The sequence below is a fragment of the Squalius cephalus genome, assembly GCF_949319135.1.
Source record: "Squalius cephalus genome assembly, chromosome: 8".
Lineage (NCBI taxonomy): Eukaryota > Metazoa > Chordata > Actinopteri > Cypriniformes > Leuciscidae > Squalius > Squalius cephalus.
In genome coordinates, this window is record NC_137129.1 from 29834077 (window position 1) to 29859483 (window position 25407).

The 25407-nt window shown below is 37.1% G+C and overlaps 1 protein-coding gene across 1 annotated transcript in view; it reads left to right on the forward strand.

The window, feature by feature from the left end:
* The first annotated feature begins 19618 nt into the window (after window positions 1-19618).
* Window positions 19619-25407, forward strand: part of ctnnb2 (catenin, beta 2) — a 28561-nt gene continuing 22772 nt past the window's right edge. Inside the window, exon 1 of the mRNA XM_079877915.1 lies at window positions 19619-19790. The gene's annotated coding sequence lies outside the window, so the exon portion shown is untranslated. The remainder of the gene's footprint in view (window positions 19791-25407) is intronic.

Sequence of the window (25407 nt, forward strand, 5' to 3'; positions counted from 1 at the left end):
ATTTTAAAACGAGCCGTTCATTCATAAATAAGCAAGATCACTGTGAAAATACAGACCGGAAGACAAAAGACAACGATCGAAGCGCTGAAAAGGGGCGGGGCTACATAAGGTCCATTGACTGAGCAGCTCCGCCCACAAAAAACGTCACCATGTTTACCAACTGAAAGAGGCCTATTTATATATAAAAAAAATAAAATAAAAAAAGAGTATTACAAATATTGTTCTAACTCAATGAAGAACAAAGAATGCAATTTGCTATTTTAATTTTTTATTTACCTATTATTATTATTATTATTATTATTATTATTATTTTACCATAAACTACGTTGCATCCGTTGTTTCCACCATGTTTGACACACCCCAATTTAGAATCTCGGGGCTCAATGGAAATCAGACGATCCAATGTTGTTGTTTTTTGCGACAAGATTTTTCTTTCGGTTCTATCAGGGTCAGGGTGGAGCAACAGTTTGAAGAAAATATTGTTGAGCAAGTTAAGTAAAGTGAATATATATATATATACACTCACCTAAAGGATTATTAGGAACACCTGTTCAATTTCTCATTAATGCAATTATCTAATCAACCAATCACATGGCAGTTGCTTCAATGCATTTAGGGGTGTGGTCCTGGTCAAGACAATCTCCTGAACTCCAAACTGAATGTCAGAATGGGAAAGAAAGGTGATTTAAGCAATTTTGAGCGTGGCATGGTTGTTGGTGCCAGACGGGCCGGTCTGAGTATTTCACAATCTGCTCAGTTACTGGGATTTTCACGCACAACCATTTCTAGGGTTTACAAAGAATGGTGTGAAAAGGTAAAAAAAAAACAAGTATGCAGCAGTCCTGTGGGCGAAAATGCCTTGTTGATGCTAGAGGTCAGAGGAGAATGGGCCGACTGATTCAAGCTGATAGAAGAGCAACTTTGACTGAAATAACCACTCGTTACAACCGAGGTATGCAGCAAAGCATTTGTGAAGCCACAACACGCACAACCTTGAGGCGGATGGGCTACAACAGCAGAAGACCCCACTGGGTACAACTCATCTCCACTACAAATAGGAAAAAGAGGCTACAATTTGCACGAGCTCACCAAAATTTGACAGTTGAAGACTGGAAATATGTTGCCTGGTCTGATGAGTCTCGATTTCTGTTGAGACATTCAGATGGTAGAGTCAGAATTTGGCGTAAACAGAATGAGAACATGGATCCATCATGCCTTGTTACCACTGTGCAGGCTATATATATATTCACTTTATATATTCGTCAGATTTCCATCGAGCCCCAAGATTCTATTTGGATTCTTAACTTGCTCAACAATATTTTCTTCAAACTGTTGCTCCACCCTGACCCTAAAAAAAACTCAAATGCATATATATTTTTTTTAAGGCCTGATCAACAACGCATGTTCCAACGGACATTGATTGGTAGTGCAAGCGCTCACGTCTGTGCTCACGTATTTGCATTGGACAAAATAATGAATTTTCTTTTTTTGGGTGAACTAGCTCTTTTTACCCGATACGTGGGAACGTATGCGTGGGTGTTAGTGGCAGCACGTGTGGGTTTACTCATACATTCTTTTATCCAAAGTCAAGAGGACATTCTCTCCCCTCCCTCACCTCCTGCATGACCTCACTCACTGTTATCTGCAGGTGAGTCACCTGCCAGCCCGTTTTGTGAAGCCTATGTATCTAACAGTACACATATGGAAACACATTTCCGCCATATAAGAAAAAAAAAATCATGCTTTTGTAGGCCTAGATCATAATCATGACATAAAAAGTCGAAATTATGTCATACTAAATTATATTAATATGATGAAAAGTCGAAGTTATGACATGGCTTCTAAGTCAAAATATGACGTCATAAGTATGACATAAAAAGTTAAAATATTCAACTTTTATCTCAAAATTTAAACTTTCTAATCTCAGTTATGATTTAGTCAATCATATATTAGTCATAATTTATGATTGAGTATATCATATTTGTAACTTTTTATCTCATAATTATGAATTAGTATATCAATATTATGACTTGAAATAATTGAAATAAAGTCAGTTAGGACATAAAACGTCAAAATGGTCATAGTATGTTATAATATAAACTTGTCATAATTTTGCCTTAATATTCTCATAATTATGATTTAGTATGTCATAATTATCATTTAGTATGTCATACACAAAAAATCAATTATGACAAAATGCAATCTCGTAATAATGATTTTTATCTCATAATTTAAACTTAAATTTCATAATTTCGACATGTGTAATAATTGTGACTTTTTGTCATAAATAGGATTCACCAAAGCATTTTTTTTTCTTATATGTCTTACTTGAGCTGTCTAATTTGCTGGGATTAAACAGCATTCATGAGGTTCCCAAAGAAAAATGAATTTCAATAGGAAAAGCAGTCTGAAGACATCTATACTCAAGTGAAAATCCAAGTTACCCACTGAGTGATTTAAAATACTAGTTTTATAGCAAAGTTTGAGATATCTTTCAGGAAATGAAAATGTTTTGAAAGGAAATGTTTTGCAGACAGAATTAAGCTCTCGCTTAACAGTCCAGTCCAAATCATCTATAGCACATCTCTGTGAATAAATATGCAAATGATGTTATTGTGCGGCGAGTTTAATTTCCTCTTTGTCAAAATTAATGGTTCTTACAGCTCCGCCCCCTGCTGTGAAACTTAATTAGTATTTGTACTGCCTGTGCCCACACTGTCACTCAAATTGCACACAATTATTTATGGAAAAGACTTAAAAGTAGAATGTGAATGTATATGTGTGTGTGTGTGTGTGTGTGCTGGGAAAGAGGCTAGCCTGTGAAAAATTCATTCCCTTGTCTGCTTGCTCTAACTATGCACAGCAGGAATCGTGCTTTGATATGTCTCTTATTTGAAAAAAAAACTAACAATTGTACGTGCAAAACATGCAATTGTCACAATGCGACAATCCATTGACAGTTCGCACTTGGACTATTTTAAGCCTTAATTCAGCACTCCCTATACAGTGCTGTCTCTCTGTCAGTGTACAAACGTCATGAAGCATCTGTGTATGTGCTCATATGAAGGTTTGGGCATAGATGAGGGCAAAGCAAGAGTCTAAGTATATATGTGCGTGTTTTGTGAGTTAGTCTGGGTAGCGCAGGGCATTGATGATGTGCTCTGCGGGGGGTAAGCCGTCTCATAAATCTCTGGATTTTTGCTCTTTCATGGAGGGTCTGCAACAGGAATGATAATGAAACATAAGAGACGATGTCCCTGTCTATCATACGAACACATGCGCACACACATACTCAAATATCTAGTTTAGACATCTCTCGAACAGCCGAGTAGAAATTGTGTTGTGGATGTGCAGGCCAAGGTTGCAAACGCAAAAGTTGCTATGTGCAAATTTTGCAGTATGCAATAAGCATTTCAATTCAGATATCATGTTGTCTTTATGGCTTATCATATTCTGTTTGGGGTCTCGGACAGTTTATTTTAATAGCACAAAATGTACATATTGAAATATCAGGTTGCTGATGCTTGAAGGGATGGTTAAATTTTTGTTGTCATTTTACTGACTTGCTTTTGTAGAGCACAAAATATTATATTTTGAAGACTATTTCAATTGTTTTTGTCCATATAATGACTAGAACATTAGACCCTATTTATATGAATTTTATGGACAAAATATCTTCATTTGTGTTCCACAAAATAAAGAAATGCTTGGAACTTCATGAGGGTGATTAATGATAACATAATTGGCAAACATCCCTAATTAGTTTTGAAAACTGATTATAAGCAAAATTTCAACATTTATTTGCTTTTGTAATTCAGCGCTCTCCATGTTACATATGTTTGGGATCTCAGACCTCTATATTTTTGCACGGGTCAAAACAGAAACAACGCAACTGATTACCGTTCTCAAAAGTGTATACTTGCTTTTGCTTCAAACAGATGGTTAAAGCTTCAATAACATCTGTCTGATGGCTTTAGATTTAGGTTAGAAGAAAAATTCAATTGCGATTGGATTATTAACATAAAATTATACATTTTAATTTAAACTTGAACTGCCTTACAAGTAAACATCTGTCTGTTGAGCTGTTAAGTAATACAATGTGTTTGGTTTATTTTGAATGAATATTTACATGGCAGCATGTGTTAGATTATATTCTTTGTATGTTAGTTTGTTGTCACATTAACATTAAACATAAGTATCCATACTTATGTGGAGAGTGATTAGGCTACTTGTAGTTCAATAGCCTGAGTGATCACTACACAGTTATCTGATCTCCATATAGATATCTTAAAACACAATCCAAATCTAAAACAGTAGGTCTTGAACCAGTAGAATAAGCTTTGAAGCTGTTTGAAATCATATGGAAGAGGTCACCAATGAGCCTGCTGCAGTATGTGCATTTAAAGGCCTTAGTAGGCCATGCCTATATTACTTTGTACCTCATTTCAAGCTGTATTGCTCATTTAGGCCTTCTGTATAGTTTTGCAAATGACCAACAAATGAGATGTTTCTGGCCATGCTATTTTTGGAAAACAGCCTGTTATGTCAAACATATGGCAAAACAGCAAGCCACGGAACTGTGTGCTGCATTCCCTGTACCTCCTATTGCATCCCATTAGTAAATATGTATATGTATTCTAGGCCAATAAATCCATAAATAAGAATCTTTTTCCATTTATATATAAAATGAATGACATGAAACTAGCCAGTCAGCTTTATGGGTTGCAAAAAATAAATAAAAACAGAAATAACATGAATCCATGAGGGGTTAAGACTGGTGTATTGCTCTGCACTCAAATTTTAAAATGTAAACTCTCTCAAATATTAAACTGAAGAATTTTATTACTGTTGTATTTTGTAAGTTTAATTATATATTGTATGTTTTATTGTTTTATTTTAATTTATGAATATATCCTTTGATTCTAATATGAATTACAAAATTGAATAATCTTTAAACAATCTTGCTTTAAGAATTTTAACAAAGTTTTTGGTAACATTGCAATGAATATCGTTACAGGCTACGATAAAGGACAAAACATCGATAAATGCAAAGCAAAAAAGAAAAAAAAAAAAGAAAAAAAAAGGAAGCTGGAGGTGGACAAAGGCAGGAGCGTCTGGCTGCAGAGAGAAAGAAAACAAGAAAGACTCTTTTGTGAGGAGAGGGTGCGGAGCTTTGCAGAGGTGAGTCAAAGTGACAGCCGAATGAGAGAGTGTCAGTCTGGGCCTGTGTGTGTGCGGGGTAAACCCTTTAGTCCTGCGACCCCGCTCTGCACAGGGACCACAGCATTCACTAATCCACCCGCACTAAAGTGACCGACCAGCTACTCGCAAGCCCCATTATGCAAGGCAGCCTTTAGGCACAGGGTCATTAACATGATATTAGGTGCCAGACATAGACTAGAGAGTGTGTATTTGTGTGTTTGTGTTCATGTTGGTTTAGCCAGTGTGTAAGCTGCACTGGTCCTTTCATTGCCTTCTCAGTCTGAATAGACCGAATGTGACAGTCTGACTGCATGGGGATATACTTTGCTAATATATTGTGTGTTAGAGCAGTAAAGCAATACTGAGCATACATAACATTAAAAAAAATTGTTTCTAGCCCTAACAACACATCTTAACTGTTACAATGATTTGTAAATATCAATTAAACAACAGAAAAAGCATAAAATACATCAAATGTTTAGGTTGATAAAAGTCAAATAGATTTTTTTAAACATTACACATAAAATTAGGTGTTTGTGTTCACATGCCTTTCGGTCATTTAATTAAATTATAAAGTAATGTTATGTAAAATATAGTGTGTGAAATAGTATGCGTCTTTATCTTTTAGGATTGCTCAAGTGGATTCTCCAATAAGTCTACTAAATATTTCTATGGTATTCTGATATAAATTTTCTCTTTACACAATATATCGTTCTCTGTGTTAAGTGGGTCTGTTTCTGGCTTTCCCAGCTCCAGGCCCATGCTGTGCACAGTTGGGGGGCCTGAAGCTCCAGCAGCCACTTCTTTAGGGAAAGAAAAGCGAAATCTTCAGTGTTCCAGCCTCACTTTCTTCTTACAAAGCCACAGAGGACTGAACACGGACTTGGTCTCCATATTAATTTACCTTAATTTTCTTTTTACACCATTTTATGTCTTTCTGGACCCAGACTTCAACCCTGGATCAGGAGATTCCAGTTTATCGAGTTAATCGACCTGCAAAAATTCCAGCCATTTGACAACTAGCTGGGAATAACACATAGTTCTGAGCAGAAGGTTCTCACAAAAGATCTGAGGTATGTAAAAGTTAGGGTTATATTTGGTCATACAGTTCTGTGTAATGGAACGCTATTCTAGCAAGACACTGAGTTGCTAATGCTTGAATATTCCCTTTCACACTATAGAAGCATAATGATGGCAGGTTATGATTTAATGAGAGGTTTGAGGAGATGTGTCATAATTCGATCGATACGGTACCTGAGGTAGAATCCTACAACTTTTAGGAGCTGATCAATATTTGGCTCACCTCTCCAGGTGTGCAGTATAAGAGGAGATTTGTGGTCAAATATCATTTAAAGTCAGCATATGCTCATATTTTCAGATTCTGCTCTGTGATAGTATTGGCTTGACTTCAAATTCTTGCCGTAGTGGAGAGTCTAGGATGTTTGGTTTGGTGGGAAGCCAATGCTGAAAATGTCATAATAGTTACTGCGGGCCTAGCAGCAACTAAACTTACGACCTATTCGAAATTTTACATTTCTCTAGTCTAAATCTGTGATTAAAAAAACAGCTCTGAAAAACAGCACACTTTCCTCAGGTGGATGAACTGTATAAAATGGAAACATGAAAAAGAACTGATTGTTACTGCATGTCACCCTCCTGTTTGCAATATACTCAAAGTGTACATGTAAGTCATTTCAGTATCTTTGTGCTGTTAGATTTAACTCGAGCGAGGGCTTGAAATGGGCTGTTTTGCTTAGGATGATTTCAAGGATTTAGTAGATGAGGTGAGAAGTGCAAACTGTTATTAGATGAAAGACAATTTATAATCCCTTGTATCCATCCAGAAGGAACATAAGAACACTGGTATTAGACAGATTCACATGAAACACATGCCTAAAATGGAGCTCTATGGGTATTAAACTGTAAATTGTCGCATATCCCTTTCAGAACAATATGTCTTTATTTTGTGTAATGTAAACAATTGTAACATAACTGATTACCATCTTGATGTAATCTGCTTGTTAACTGATCAAATCAGAATGCATTGTTCTATGGAAGAAAATGCCTTAAAAGATGTTTAAAACCTCTTTACCCTTTAGGGTTTTATAATAATATTTTGTATTAATTTTACACTGTTTACATTCTAAATATATCTTGCTTTTTTAAAATTCCTATTACATCCATCACCTGTAATCCCTTATGAGATTACCGTGGTCTGTTATTATAAATGTAAAAAGCAGTTTAAAAGCACAATAAATTAGTACATTTAGAATAACTCTGCATTATACTGTAGGCTATATTTAGTGTTTGAAATATACAACAATTTGTCATATATATTTTTCTGGCTCATTTTATTTGCCTGTTTAAAACTGTGCATTGTTCTATATCTAAGACCTAGTTGCTATAAAACTATTTATGAGACAAAACCTGAACATTGTTAAGGCATGTACAGAAGTGTGTAATAATACTTAAATAATTTTAGATTTTTAATGGAATAAATTGCTATTTCTGTGTGACAAAGAGCACCTTTCTGGAATAATTTGAATGTTCATGCACACTGAAAATTTCTTCATAATTTCTTTAGGTTTTTTTTTTCCCCCCTGATGCAAAACTCAAACACAGCCAGAGCATTGACTGAATTACTACTAATAAAAATAAATTCAATTACATTGCTGCATATGAAAATAGACATCATTATACTGGGAGTCTACATACTGTGATTTTAAATTTAAAAAGATCACAACTTTGATCTCTGCAATTTTCTCATTTTAAAGCACACAGTGTACTTCACCTACAGCTCTGAATCATGTATTCATTTCTCAAACCAATGTTGTAGCGAATCAGAAACGGTTATTTTGTGTTCATGTGATGTACTACCCAATCACAGATGAGGAAGGGTGACTGAAATTGTGCTGGCTTGTAAGAGGTGCAATTTGAAATATAATCACCAGGGCTGCGTTCTCCGAAACTACCTTAACGCTACGTCGTTCTTAAGTTGTACCTTAAGAAGTAGGCTACCTTATCGTTAATACGTGGTTTCCGAAACCTTCTTAGTTAAGTATACCTTCTGTAAGTCATACGTTCGTAAGGTTGGTCTGGAGCGCTCTTATACCTTATCGCTGCTGACGGTTCATACCGCTAGTGGCCACCACTACGCAAAAAGCTTTTTTACATCGCAGTTTACAGTTTTTGCCCGTTGCTTGAACACATTTTGCAAAACTTCGCTCATTGTGCCAAAACTCTACACACAAGTAAACATGACACAACACTGGGAAATATACCATTCACATCTGTGTCACATTGAAACTCTACTATCAAAACCTAAACTCTGCTATCAAAACCTAACATTCATTTGCCAAAATTTAACTCTGATGACAAAATGACACATACTTGCATCATATGCATACACTTTCAGATCAGGGGGAACACACTAGTCTACTTTATATAAAACACTGCAGTCTTTGATTTTCACTGTTTATTCAGAAGGCACATTTTCAGGAGGCACATTTTCAAACAACCAAAAATTGTGAAAAAAAAAAAAAATTGTCCAAAATTGCCCTTTGGCCAATTACATTACTACCCCGTCGTCTTGTTTTGCTCAGGTCGAATTCAGCTTCATCAATGACAATGAATTCATGAGGCTGTGCAGCTCCATCCATGGCCAAGATTCTCTGTAACAAAAAAACAAACATATTACTGTACTACAGTGCTACACATACAGAACCCTCACCCCATCACACAGGTACCCGTGTAGCTCTCCGAATGGATCCATGTGGTACTGATATGGTACAGTACATATTCAGCTGCTACTGGATTTCACCAATACTGTATTGTAAATGTAAAGGACAGTTACACTTACCCGTACATATTCAGCTCGAAGTCCTTTGACCCTGACACTGTTCCTCTCAAATGGGACCCTGTAGAGCTGCTTCATGGTGATGTTGTGTTTTCCCAAGATGCGTCTGATGGTGGTGATGCTCACATGGTTGATGTTGTTGAACACTTGCCTGTCTGCAAGTATTTTCTGTAGTAGCTGGTGGAGACGGATGGCATTGTCTGCCCTCACTAGGGCCACAACGGCAAGTTCCTGCTGTTGTGTGAACAGGCGTTTGCGTCCTCCCCCAGAAGGTCTTCTAGTCATTCTAGAGAAATACAACCACAAATTGTCCTCGGTTTGCTTCTTTTTCTTACAGTACTTTACTGTATATACTGTATCATCCACTGTACTGAAACATCTCAATATAAGTAATCATGGTATGTTTCACAAAAACTACCACTTTGGCTGCAAAAGGAGCATTAGCACCCTGCAATACCCTGTTGTTTTACATGATGTGGTAATGTGATATACTGTAGTACAGTGCTGTAAATACCATCTGAGTAGAGTAGAAGTGCCACTGTGAAGCGGCTTAGATGTGGGTGGACTCTCTGCCCAGCTTCCCTCATAGTCAGGCCATGGTTGATGACATGGTCCACCAAAGTTGCTCTTATATCATCAGAAATAGGGGTGGGTGCATGGCCTCTTCGACCTTGACCTTGACCTTGTCCTCCTCATCATCCTCGTCCTCCTCGTCCTTCTCATCCTCCTCATCATCCTCGTCCTCCTCGTCCTCCTCGTCCTTCTCATCCTCCTCATCCTCCTCATCATCCTCGTCCTCCTCATCCTCCACATCTTCCTCTTCCTCTTGCTCTCCCTCCATCCATGCTTGCAAAGTTCTTGAAATGGCTAAACTGAGGGCTTTTTGTAGCTGGCTGATTGGTGTTCAGTTTTGCAAGTAAGTGTCTTCATGTGTGTATTTGAGTGGTTGCAATTACGCGATGTGTTTTGTATTTTGGATACATGTGTTTTCCAAATGGCACCCTGAGATTTAATTTTTGAACGAAGTGTCTTATGTATAAAATAGAGTGTAGTATGCAGGACCAAGTGTGTTGCATAAAGGAGTAAGTGTGTTGCAGAATTGCAACTAGAGTGCAAAGCAGCGCTTTTGTCTAAGGTATGGGTACATGTGTTTGAGGTATGGTAACAAAAGCTTCAAGTTGTGTTACTTTAGTCTAAGCATGGGTCTATAGTGTTCAAGCAATGGGCAAAAACTGTAATTACACATAGACAATTTTATATGAACATTTAATATAAAATCTGATTTAGTATTAAAATTACATTTTTACTTTACTTTAAAATTTTACACATAAAATACTTAAGTTGTTATAGCCTACACCCAGTGTATGGAAGTGTTTTCATTAATAAAGTTTCCATACACTAATGGTTGTTAGCTTTTTTAATTACTATCCTAAGGCACATCAGCTGGCGAACCATTTGACAGAAAAGGCTTAGGAGTCTATATAAAGAAAGATGAGTTTACACAAACTTTATAGCTATGGCAGCAAGACAGCGAGTACTTGTTTTAAATCAAAGACGGCGCCGTCCGCGGAGCCAGTTAGTGTATGTCAACTACATGGCTGGTGGATAATCAGCATACGTTGTGGAGAACATTAACACACTTATGGCCGTGAGGGTTTGGGATTGCACACTTGCTAAATTATAAACACATACTCATATTTATTTCTGCATGTAGCCTACATATTTCAATGAGCCCCGATAAATGCAGTTTGTACTATTTCTAAAACGCTTCTTTATAAAGAACATTGTTTTCTCAATACTTTACCTATACCGCTGTGAAGGAAAGAGCGCACAATCGATCATCGAGGCATCGATATCAACCTATTCAGCGCCTCCACCATGGACAGCGCCTGCTAAGGTCGAACTTAAGAAGGTTTACCTTAAGCAACATCCTAAGGTATAGTTCGGAGAACACACGTAGGAAAGGTATACCTGTAGTTAAGGTGTAGCCTACCTTTTGAGTCTTCGTAGCGCGCTAAGAGACAACGTTATCGGAGAACGCAGCCCAGCAGAGTAATTAAAACAAATTAGCTTGTTTTGTACCACAGGTTATGCAACCCATTTGAAACATACAATTTAAGATTAAGAAAAACATAGCTCTAATTGAATAATACCAGTCTAAACAGCATATTTATTCTAAAAGTAGAGTTCTGCTGTACAGGGGAAACTATCCATCCAAACTGATCCTCACTGAACTATTGTCCTGGGGTGCGTTCTCCGAAACTACCTTAACGCTACGTCGTTCTTAAGTTGTACCTTAAGAAGTACCTTATCGTTAATACGTGGTTTCCGAAACCTTCTTAGTTAAGTATACCTTCTGTAAGTCATACGTTCGTAAGGTTGGTCTGGAGCGCTCTTAGCTATACCTTATCGCTGCTGACGGTTCATACCGCTAGTGGCCACTACGCAAAAAGCTTTTTTACATCGCAGTTTAATTACACATAGAACATTTTATATGAACATTTAATATAAAATCTGATTTAGTATTAAAATTACATTTTTACTTTACTTTAAAATTTTACACATAAAATACTTAAGTTGTTATAGCCTACACCCAGTGTATATGGAAGTGTTTTCATTAATAAAGTTTCCATACACTAATGGTTGTTAGCTTTTTTAATCCTAAGGCACATCAGCTGGCGAACCATTTGACAGAAAATGCTTAGGAGTCTATATAAAGAAAGATGAATTGCACAAACTTTATAGCTATGGCAGCGAGACAGCGAGTACTTGTTTTAAATCAAAGACGGCGCCGTCCGCGGAGCCAGTTAGTGTAGGCTATGTCAACTACATGGCTGGTGGATAATCAGCATACGTTGTGGAGAACATTAACACACTTATGGCCGTGAGGGTTTGGGATTGCACACTTGCTAAATTATAAACACATACTCATATTTATTTCTGCATGTACATATTTCAATGAGCCCCGATAAATGCAGTTTGTACTATTTCTAAAACGCTTCTTTATAAAGAACATTGTTTTCTCAATACTTTACCTATACCGCTGTGAAGGAAAGAGCGCACAATCGATCATCGAGGCATCGATATCAACCTATTCAGCGCCTCCACCATGGACAGCGCCTGCTAAGGTCGAACTTAAGAAGGTTTACCTTAAGCAACATCCTAAGGTATAGTTCGGAGAACACACGTAGGAAAGGTATACCTGTAGTTAAGGTGTACCTTTCGAGTCTTCGTAGCGCGCTAAGAGACAACGTTATCGGAGAACGCACCCCTGGGCTGCGTTCTCCGAAACTACCTTAACGCTACGTCGTTTTTAAGTTGTACCTTAAGAAGTACCTTATCGTTAATACGTGTTTTCCGAAACCTTCTTAGTTAAGTATACCTTCTGTAAGTCATACGTTCGTAAGGTTGGTCTGGAGCGCTCTTAGCTAGGCTATACCTTATCGCTGCTGACGGTTCATACCGCTAGTGGCCACCACAACGCAAAAAGCTTTTTTACATCGCAGTTTAATTACACATAGAAAATTTTATATGAACATTTAATATAAAATCTGATTTAGTATTAAAATTACATTTTTACTTTACTTTAAAATTTTACACATAAAATAGGCTACTTAAGTTGTTATAGCCTACACCCAGTGTATGGAAGTGTTTTCATTAATAAAGTTTCCATACACTAATTTAGCTTTTTAGCGCAATTTTTAAATTGCGATTGTTAACTCATGATTTCTGTTCTGTCTGTGCGCACCAAACTTGTACTTCTATCTACTCCTCAACCAGACCACCTAGAGACTTCGGGTTTTCGGCATTATGTTAAGGAAGGTCTAATCTCGGGAACGCACAAAAAAAATCCAGGAAAAGATTTACTATCTCTTACGCCGCCTTCACACTGGCAGTTGAAATCAGCTCCGTAATACGCCATACGCCCCCACCGGACGTCGTACACAACGGTGAAAAGCGTCGGAAGCACTGATCTATATAGAATGACATTATATATATATATATTTGTGATATTCTTGTAGGGTATAATACAATCTGAAAAGGTATAGACATAAATTTTCACATATTTTCCACCCCTTTTTTTCTGAGCATGTTGACGCTAGATGAAGGTCATCATTCCAGCAGCGGCTAAGAATGCTCATGTATGTTGAAGATGTGTATTGGGTTTTATAGGCATGTCTTGATGTCAAGGTTCTGCTGACAGCATATATAAGTGTGTGAGTGAGGAGTGTATGTGTTCGTGTTTTTAGCTTCACCTTGTACGTCTTTAATCAATACTCACATTAGAGAAGGATAATTTCCAATATAATCTGTTTGGCATTCCATGGAAGCTTACGATGAGTGCCTGATCTCTAAAATAAGCCTTCAGATACTCACATTTATTGTGTGTGTGTGTGTGTGTGTGTGTGTGTGTGTGTGTGTGTGTGTTAAAATTGCATATTGTGCAGCTTAGCTCAAGAACATACAGTATTTTCACATTTTATTTGCCTTAACTATAAAAATGCATCTGTCCTTTATTAGAGTCTATAAATAATGCAAAGTGCAGCATCTGTCACAGGATGATGTCCTATTTCTTGACGCACAGTCACACATATACAAGTATTGAGAAAACCGACAGTGATGGTGTGAATGATGCTGATCGGAGGGAGAAAATCTATGCTGAAGTGAAGCAAAATGGACATTACAAACATTATCTTCACTTGTATTGTATCACTCTCTCAGACAGAAATACATATGCACATTTTAGATCTAATTCTGGATATGATTATATTTGGGGATGAGGAGAAAGATGTGAAATGAAGAGAAATTAGACTCCCAAAAATGTATTGCTATGGTTTCAGCAATGTGTTGTTGGAAACGCGTAGCTTTCACAATGCACATTCACCCTCTCTCACTCTCAAACACATAAAGTCTATTCCAGGAAATGAATTAGTGCTACTGTATGCTTTTAATTACCAACATAACTGTTTATGGCTTATTGAAGGGAAATTAAAATAAGCAAATATGTGTCAAATTCATAACTATACTGACACTGCTAAAAATATATTTCATAAAACCGCAGTACATGACGATACAGTTTACTGTAAGTTGCATAAAGCCAACACACCTAATTATGCGTCATTTCTAAGATATTTGCACACAGTGTGTCAGAAATATTGGCCCATATTTGGTTTCTCTGAAAATCTGTGCTTTGTGTTGTTCAAACCTGTTTTTATTTCTATTCTTCTTAACACTTTACTATGAAGTCTACCATAATTGGGTTTTAGTGATCTATTAAAAAAGAAAAAGGGTACCAAATTTAATACTTTTTTGTTTTGTTTTTGGTTTGATTAAAGGGTTAGTTCACCCAAAAATGAAAATTCTGCCAGTAATTACTCACCCTCATGTTGTTCCAACCCCGTAAGACTTTCGTTCATCTTCTGAACACAAATTAAGATATTTTTGATGAAATCTGAGTGCTGTCTCACTCTGCCAGCCCAGAAAAGTGAGTAAAGACATCGTTAAAATAGTCCAAGTGACTACAGTGGCTCAACCTTAAGGTTATCAAGCGACGAGAATACTTTTTGTGCGCAAAAAAACTAAAATTACGACTTTATTCAACTATTCATTTTCTTCTGTGTGGGCCTCTGACGTGAGTTCACAAGATCGCATGCGCAAGAACTGAGAAGATATTCATAGAAGAAATTCATAAAAGAAAGAAGGGCAGATGGCATTAGAACAACACCAGGGTGAGTAAATGATGGATTAACTTTCATTTTAGGATGAACTATCCCTTTAAATGAAGTTCAAATTTTAAAAACATGCCATTTATCAATGCTGCGGTTCTGCAGTTGAATACTATTGTGTGGCATGGTGCATTTTTAAAACAACAAAAAATGGCTCCAAACAGGCGATTCGCACAAAAGGCGGTTTTGCGTTTTATTTCTCTGCATGTTTTTAAATGCTATTTTTATGTAAACATCCACTGGATGACATTTTAACCATTGCTCCGCTTTCTCAGCGTCTCACGCATGAGCACCGATGTTTCAGAATTGTTACCTCTTTTACGTTTTTAAATGCAAGAACACTCTCTGTGTGAACAAACCCCTAAGAGGCCTATAATATTATGAATCAGGTCTAGGACAGAGTGCACATTTGTTTGTAGGCAAAATATGGATAGAGAATAATAGATAAACATAATGGAAAGAGACTGCTGAATGGAAGTATTGTAGCACCAGGCTCCTTATCCAAGCAAAATCCTGCATCCTTTTCTGGCCAAATGTCCCGCTGTTCATTTGAAGAGCTGAGATGCCAACTCACTTCTCATCTCACACATTACCAAAACTCCAGGGTTGTGTCATTTGCTGAAAAGCACAAGTAAAAAGCAAAAAAAAAAATAAAAAAAAAAAATATATATATATATATATATATATTTCTTTTGTGCCAAGTCCTCGTACTCTTTTCATGCTGGCCACCAAACCATGCCTAATGGCTCCTGGGGAGAGGAGGCCCAGATTGCAGCGTCTTTTCCCCACAAAAAGAGCTTAGAAAACTAGGCTTAAAATTTCAGGGTGCCACCCCCGCGAACCCACCCCTCCTGGAGCGCGCATATGCCCCTTCTATTCCAGGAGAAACGAGAGATGTACTCAGAAATGGATGCGAACGTTGAAAGCAAGCAATCTCAGTCACTCTCAGATTCTCTCTTTTTTTGGCCATATACTGTAAAGTAAATTTAAATAGAAACTTGCTTTTTTATAACGCAGGTGAATATCTGGATTAGTATGCAAATCTGCCCCTTCAGGAGTGGAGGAAGTTACATTTTATATGGGTAAGATTTAGCTTGAATTCATTTGACTATGCTAATGTTTTCCTATTGTGGGTTTGGAGTAGAAATTAATGATGAAGACATTATTCAGGCTCATTACAGTGTTCAAGAGATGACAGTGAAAGGAATGCAGGATACACTGTCGAAACCAAGATGGCAAAATAGTTGTACTATGATGATAATGGATACGGTATGTATGTGTATATAATGTAATGAAATGGATTATAAAGAGAGCAATTTGGTTGATTATTTTGAGTGTTTATGCAGTTTTACTATCACTGTTTTTGAATGAATATTTTCAGATGGGTCAGATGCTCAAATGGAACCGGTGGCAGTAAAACCTGAAATTACCTACATTGTGTTAATTTTAGCTTGTGTTTCCCACGAGAAAAACAGCTTAATAAACAAACTAATGCATGTTTTAATTAAAATGTACAAAATGTAATTTTGTTAAAGAGGTAACAATGGTAAATGTGTTGATATAGTGCACTTCCATGAGGAATCCTTAGTGGGAGAATACATGACAAAAAAGGAGAGATTTTTAAACCAAGCTGCATTTATTTGTTCATTTAAATACCCTATGTTATGTTAACAAGTGTGGCACAATATTACATGAATAATATTTGAAGCAACCGTACATGAGAGTTTATTTGCAGAGAATTGTCAAAGCTGTATTATGAGGCAGCCGATTCCTTACATCTGTTCGGCTATTTAAACACACACACACACATACACACACGCACACTTTTAAGGCAAGGAGATGAGAGTTGATTGATTTTCTGCTTGGTTTAAGGTGTGCTCTGGTTTTTAAGAAGATCCCTCAAAAAAGGTGAAAGACAAACACAGTTCTGTGAAAGCAGAATAAGATATGGAGTCTGCATTAAGATGACTCAAGAACCCTTTCCTCGGTTTTTGTGGCATTTACAATGTAAATGAAAATGACATGAAATGAAAAAGGAGAAACTACCATGGGCATCAATATGAATCATTTCTCTCCCTTGATTCTATACCATCTGCAATCGATCTGTACTTGCTAATCTTCAGTACAAAGGCCTCAGTCTCACTGATTTCCTCAGGATACACATGTCAATGTGGGACTGTGTCATTTGTATTAAATAGAAAAAAGAATGTGATGAGAATAAAGATAAGAAAAATATCAGCCTCTTTTGATCATTTTTGTGCAATATTTCTTTAACAAACCAAATCGAGAACATTTTAAATGTATTTTTTAATTCTTTAATTTAAGACAAACAAATAAAGTGTTTTTTATTGTTTTATTGTCACCTTATTAGTTATAGAAAATAAATATGTTTGCAGCAATCATCATTTTTTACTTAAAAATGAAAAGGGTTAATTGTTGTCATACCATTTTATGATGGTTATTTGGTTTAGATTTACATTTCACATTTAAATGTATACGTTTGATTAGGTTTTTAAAATCTTTTTCAGAGTCCAAAATTAATTTTATAATTGTCCTTTAATGCTGAAATTTTTAATGCTAAAGAAGGCAACAGATCCACTCCAATATAAAACCAAAAACAATATTATTCCCCCTAAAACGCTCAAAGCAGAATTGTAAGATGGAACAAAATCAATATTTTTAAGGTATTGTTTTAAATCTGCCTGTAAAAGTAGGATGAAGACAGATATGACAGACAGATTCTGCAGGCCGTGGTAAATGTGGCGAGAAATAAAATAAGGAACAGGAGGAGGTTATTAAAATATGACTGTTTGAGTTTTGGTTGACCTCACACCTGGTAGCTCTCAGCATGAACTCAAAGGGAGGTGTACCTCTTGCCAAAAGACAAAACAGGTTAGATAAAAGACAAATTGGTAGATTTCTGTTTATTCCTTTTTATTATTATAAAACTGCATGGATTTTTTAAATATAATTTACATTCTATTATATAACAGAATCATAACAAATATTAATAAATAAAAATGGGTGGTAATGATTTCATTTTCAAAGTGAAAATCTTTTCTTTTTTTTTTAGATGAACAGGCCCATAATATAAGAGATCCTATCTCTTTTGATGTGGGTCATGGGGGTTGGCCTGATGAAAGGCATAAAGCACTTAAATTTGTTAAGGACACTCCCACCATTCAGAAACTTTGTGGCCACTGCCCAAAATGTGCATGCACAATTACCATTGGAGTGTGATACGGAAACACACACACAAGCACTTATAAACACCAATTTGGGATGTCAAATGGCTTTAATAATAAACTGATGATGTTTTGTTACAACATTTCAACATGAGGAATTAGGCCTACACCTAATTCAAGAATAATATTGTGCTAACACAAATTAAGTGCATGCATCTAAAACTGTGTGATCTGGTAAATTGCATCATTCCTGAATCATGTATGTAAACAGTGGTTTTTAAAAGTTTGTATCGTCAAATTAAAATGATGAATAACATGTTTACATTTTTTTTTTTGTTCTCGAAGAAATTGATGCTCACTTGTCCGAAGTGCTTAACAAATTATTGCTTATTTTTCCCTTTTTTTAAAAAACCTCTGCATACTGACTGTTGAATTTATAGTGACATGAATGAGGATCATACACACACACACACACACACACACACACACACACACACACACACACACACGCACACACACACACGACCCTAATATCTGCAGAATACTTACTGACGAAAACCTGCTCCCCTCATCACTGTTCTCATTGACAACTGCTGTATATGTGTCAATTATTATCTGAATTAATGTGTATGTCTCATCTGGAATCTACTGCTGTATGTCTTCCTTATTGTACACCAGTCATATTCAAATCATCTGACATTTTAATTTATCAATTTTTGAACATGATACATGCATTTTAGATAGACTTGAATTTTATTTTTTATCTTTGATCGTTAAAATAAAAAATGTATTTGTAATATTTACAGCATTTGTGCTTGCTTTCTTTTTGTCTTTATTTGTGTTGTGCTATTTGGATATGAAAATATGTTGTGCTATTTTGATATGAAGTGTTAAATGCATTTACAGTAAATCACATTATTTTGATTATTATTTTTAAGCAAACCCACAAAAGGAAAAAATAAGTGTCAAAACAAACAGCAAATTTTGCAGAAGTAAAAAGACTAGTTTTTTTTTTCTTCCAGAATTTATGATTATTCCAGTTAAATTACATTTTTTTAACCACAAAAATATATATACAGTGACAAGACCTGAAGGGCTAGAAGATGAAGGTCCATTGCATGAGCAAAATTATTAGCCTTCAGACAGTGTTCAGTGCTGGTTAGGTCCTATGATTTAAGACATTATAGCCTAAAAGATAAACCCAGTACCTCTACAAAAAAGTTACAAACTATTTAGTAATAATACAAAAAAGAAAAGAAAAAAAAAATGTGTAAATTAAGTTAACCATCCTGCAGCAGCAGTGTTTCCTGTATCCCTAATACAAATGTTACCTTTGTATAGCTGCTCCCGACCTCCCATTCAAAACACCCACATTCCAACCTAATGGACGCACCTCGCCCTTCCTGTAGCTGCTATATTACTCCGCGCATACCACATTCCTGGTGTCGACTTAAAAACATCCAGACCTCAGACAAGGTACTCTGAATATGATACAGTATTTATTGATTATCACCTGTCAACGTATACATACAATACTAACGCTTAGTTTCATACTGGACGAGCCGCTGCTGCGCCCTAGTTTTTCACGTGCGGTAGGATACATGAACTGCATTCCTTGTATAAGAGCTGCGTCTTAGCGACGCCATTTTAAGGTCTAGATTTACATCAGCGCGGAAGGTTTGCAGCACATCTAACGCAGGAGAACAGCTACCCGTCCGGGAATTTCACCGGCTGGCTTGGCTGTTTCGTTTCCTATTTGAATAACAACGCGTTGGTCATCCTTCGCCGACCAAAAAAAGGGGTTCGTCGTTTTAATTTCAGGTAAGCTTTTTAAATGAGGATTGATTAAACTCCAAGTAGTTTGATTGGAGGAGCGGGAGGATCTTCCCAGGTTTTTCCATGCGAGACTTGGGGTTGGATTTACCTTCCGCGATCTGGGCATTTAAAAAAGCTTGGTTTAGATTTTTACTTTTTGTTTTATACTGGTTTTAGCAGGAATTTGCAGGTTTATACTCGACGCACATTTACTCTTGTGTTTGTTTACGGTAGCTTCGCAAACACTGGCTAACGTTAGCGTCATTCAGTTCTAACGTTATTGCTCGAGCAGCGAGCTAACAGCAAACCAGCAGATCTCAATCGATAAACTAGAATTAATAATAAATACGCGTATGATTTCACCAGGGACTCCACATGTTGTTTTTCTATGCACATAATCTAACGTTACCCATTTTTTTCTTAACCACATCATGATTTTAGTTTCCTCTCCTTCAACGGTTTAACCTATGTTGTCAGGCATACCGGGGAGTTTTTAACTTAACGTTAAGTTACTTTTTTTGTCTTTTGCGAATATTTTCAAATTAGTAAAAACTTAGCCGATCCGTTATGTTGTAACGTTAGTTTGTAAGATTAAGGTAAGGTAGTCGGGTAAAATTATGTCAGCTAGAAATGCGCTTGTTTTATCAGGTGAGAATGAAGATCCCCCCGTATTTTTATTTATTTTATTTTTAAAAATTGTCTTCTTTTTTTGCTCTATCGCACACCTCAATTTACGTGTATTCAGTTTGAAGAAGTGCAGTGTAAAACTTCTGAATCTCTCTAAAACTGAGATTGCTGGGCATTTTATTCAAAAGTGGATTGTTGGGTTGAATTTAGTTATGTTCATTAAAATTGCTGTCTTGACAACCCATCCAGCAACACGTACGTATGTGTAACTTACGTGGATATCCACGATGGACTTGTTGGGGGGAAAAGGGAGTTTTGGCTAGAAAAAGAACTATCGTGGCTTTGTCTTCAAGGTGTTGTGATGTTATAGTTGGTCACATTTCGGTGTCATCCGATAGGCAAGTTTGCGAATGGGAAACTGAGTCAAAACATTTCAGGGTTCATTGCTATTTCTCGAAACAAAGGCACCGATGGCCGAATTCCTGCGTGCTTTTAGGAGGGGCTCGGGTTTCTCGGCTCCCAGAGCCCGGAACAGCTGTTTCTCACACTTTAGTTAGACGTACCCACCTTGAGAGGCTCAGCAGAACTGACCTTAGATCAGCCCGTCCGTGCGCGTCTCCGCTGGAGGAAGTGTGGGCGGGGCTAAAGTCTATCGGCAGCATGCGCTGTGGAAACTGAAGAGGTCGAAACTTTTCCACGATTGCGCGTGTGTGGTCGCTTTGTCTAGCGGAGAACGAATCTCGGGTTTCGTACCTGTGCGGGAAATACCCGCAGTAGTCTGTTTAAAAACAACCTGTTTCCCATAACACGCAGACAATGGTGGTTTTATGGAAGAACCTGTGGAAATGGTCTTTGAAAATAATTGACTGTGGATGTAGTCTATTTAATGTTGCAAAAATATAGTTCTAATTTTTTTTTTTTGACTCGTTTACTTTTGTAAATTATAATCACTTTCCTCAACAAAACATAATTTAAGAAGATAGCTAACCAAAAATCTAAATTGCCACTTCTCACCTTAATGTTGCAAATGTGTATGATGTTGATTAAAGTAGGATGATCAGTTTTATTGTATTGAAAAGATTCAGTGAAGCTGAATGGTGGCAAAAGGTTCTGTTTATAAGCGTGCGCTGCTATGTTGTTTTCCTGATTTAAAGGGTTAGTTCACCCAAAAAAATGTCCCATAAATTACTCTCCCTCAAGCTATCGTAGTAGGCATGACTTTCTTCTTTCAGACAGCCAAACACAATCAGAGTTATATTAAAATATCCTGGCTCTTCCAAGCTTTATAATCTCTATGTGCTGCCGTCTTGACCAGGTCTCCCTAGAAGAAGAGATGGTAATATCTCAATGGGATCTTCCTGGTTAAATAAAGGATAGGCTAAATAAAATAATGGGAGTGAATAGTACTTGAGATTGAGCTGTATTACTTATGATGGATGTGCTTTTTTGGGGCTGCTCGATTAATTGAAATTAAAACGGTAATATCGCGGTATAGTGCGATTTATAAAATCCCAAAGGCTGCATGCGTTTCTGCGTGAGGGCGGCCTCTGGGCTTCCAGTGTGAATTTGGGCTGGGAGAAAAAAATGCGGGTTTTCTGTCATGCGTTTTCTCAGATCGGATAGTTCTCTCTGATTTATCAATATGAACAATGAACACATAAATGTGTTTTTGCAAAACGGATATGAATCCGAACTTCAAATCCCGCGCTATAGACCTTATGTAGCTCCGCCCCTTTTCAGCGCTGCGCTCATTGTCTTTTGACTTCCGGTCTGTATTTTCACAGCGTTTTGCGTGTTTATTAATGAACGGCTCGTTTTAAAATCTTCCCGGTCGATTTACATTTGTTAAGTCATCTGCTTTAAACATTACAGTCCTCATGATAACTTTCGTTAACTTTACATTAAGTAAATCCACTTAAAAAGCTAATTACTCCTGGACAGAAATGCCATATAAATATACAGAGCGACCGCAAAACGGAAGTTAAAAGACAATTTTCCAAAGATGGCGGCGCCCTTGTTTCTCTGGTGCATAAGGTCTATAGGCAGATGTAATGGAGTGCACGTCACTAGCAACAGATAAGCTGCATTTTACTGATCGTCAGCTAAAATTTCTAAATCAAAGACCGCAATAAGAGAGCGGCAACAGCCCTGGTAAGATCATTTCGGTTCTTTACTTTTAATGAAGTTGATTGTGTGTTAAAGCATCTGCGACCCACTTTCACTTTGATTTGCGATAGTTTGCACGTTGGCTTGATGAATAGATGCTGATCTGCGGTGACGCGTGCTGTAAGCGTCGTCATATCTGGCTATAACATGATATAGCCTAAAACACGCTCTCACACGGTTATTTTTTTAGCATTTTTGGGCGAAATACAATACTCTTATTTTAGAGCGCAGAACAGCGGAGTTTGTATGGGCAGAAGTGCATGCCTGAGCTTGTAGGCTATAAGCTGCGTTGCTTTGACATTGTGGAAATAGAATAGAAAGAATATATTAGCCTACCCTTTACTGTGTCAGTAATTACTGTGCTGCTGATTTCTGATTTGAGTTATTTGTTACTCAGAAAAATATTAGGCTGTGTTTTGTATCACTAGTGCAGTGTCCGTTCTCGGAGCCCTGCGCGTGAGGCGCGCGCGCGCTTCCCGCTCGCGCTGTTCTGTATTAAAAGTTTATTAATTCTGAACGTGTCACGTCTCGCGTGTCTATTGCACCAAATGTGACACTGCACTCGTGAAGTCGATTGGATGAACGGTTCTAAATGCAAGATAAATAATCTAAATGCAAACAGACAGACGCATAGAGATTCCTGCCTTTATTAGAGAGAAGAATATGTTCAGCCCCCTCCCTCCGAAGCTTCGAATATTCGATGTTAATTCCTATCGAAGCTTCGAAGCTCAAAAAATGGTATTTGGACCAGCCCTAGTGTTGAGTGATGTAATTTCCCAAGTGGACGAATGGAAGAGACGTGAGACTGAAAGCACTGAAAATCCCTCGCGCCGGCGCTTCTCATATGCTGAGAGAGATAAGACAATAGAGCTGCACGTTTCATCTATAGGGATCTCCCAGTCACGTGACCCCTAGCCGCGTGTCAGCCATTTTGACGGAATACATCCGTGAGCTACTCAGCGGCAATGGATCTATAGGCTAATTATAAAATGATCTGTTTTAATTTCGGGTTATAGGGCTGTGACGGTGGCAGTTTTTTACCACTGCGGTGGTAATGGACCAACTACCTGCGGTGGTTGGGGGGTTGTTTTGAAAATTGAAATAAAAATGTATTGTTTATTTGAGCAAAAAAAGTGTTTATTTGAGCAATTCCGTCAAAGAAGCAACACACTAAGGCCTGTAAAGCATTGAAATAAATATCATTAAATATTGGAAACTTAAATAATAGAATAAGTTAAATCTATTTAAAAAAAAAAGTTTGTTTAATAAATTCCACACAAAGACGCGTATTCCACATGAAGCCTACCGCTCTGCGCTTTGAGAGGGATGTGGGACACAAGGAGGATATCTTCATGTTTTCCACAAGGGCAAGACATTTAGGCTAAGCTATGTTTGATGTTGCGCTGCCAGAGAAAGCGAAAATAAAAATCACCCGTGTGTGTGAAACACGCTTTACAAATAAACTTGACGCGCCTTACATGTCTAATAATAACAAGCACAAACTGTTAAAATGAATCTGACGTGCAAGTAAAAATGTAGGCTATCTGTCCTACAACGTTTTTCTACTTTACCACAGTAAAGAATATGAATAGGCCTAATTAAAAGCGAACCTAGGAGTACGTTTATAATCCCCTTCGAAAATCGAGACGTGAGTGAAGATTTGGGGGGAAAAACAAGAGATTACATGCAGAGATGAGTCACGATTTTTTAATATTCGATTAGTTTATTTAATTATAGAATTACTATAGAATATCGAATAGGTTGTGCAATTATTCTCTAAAATAAAAAAATAAAAATGTTTTTGGTGCTAATGCGGTGGTAACGCGTTCACATAATTAGGCCCTACGTTCTGTAATAGGGCTTGGCAACCGACGTCACTGCGCAGTGCATTCTGGGACGTAAACAATAGGGCGCCGCCATTTTGTGAGGCCACATCGGGCGAGACGTTTATATACTGTCTATGCTTAAAACAACCACTTACTACACGAAAACAATGTTGAAAAGTCGATTAAAAGAACGAAATGTACTATACAGAGACAAACTTCTACCTGACGCAAGAAAACGGTACATGGAAAAGATGTCATTGATCGGAAATATGGATCCGTATGAGGTGCCTGCAAGAGAATATAACGTTACTGGAGACCCCGACGATTTACCTCCTCTGACATTTCCAGATATTTTGTATATTTAGTCTGTGGTGTGAGTGCATATTTCGAGGCTCAGTTTTGTAATTATAAATCTATGGAAGCCCACGTTCAGTTCACAAATGGCTGGGTCCATGACTTGGAAGCCTACAAACCGCTGAGTTGTGAAAACCCTCGTTCGTACAAAGGTGCGTAATTTATCCCTGTATGATGAAAGCATAGATGCCAGTGACCTGCGACAAGCACATGAATGCTGTAAAGTGTCTGACGAGCAGGCAGCAGCTGTAGAAGAGTACACCAGGCAACAACATCTGTCATCTGCGTGGTATGATTACAGAAGCGGAAGAATTACAGCTTCAAAATCCCAAAATGCATGCCGTATATAAAATTTGTTACATGAAATTCAATGTTTTAAAGTAGTTCAACACAAGATGCACAAGAAACTTGAATTTTTTTATTAAAAAAGTTTTTAATTATCAAATTGTCATCTATTTTCATTTGAAGTATTTAATGTACAAATAGTATACCATGTTCATTCTAAGGAAGGTACACACACACAAAACAAACATGTTCAATCTCAGGAAGGTACCACATTTCACACACACCAAATAAAAACCAAAAATGTATTTTTACCATTCAACATGCGCACTTTTGTTTCATCTGGCCTTACAACACTTGTATACGTG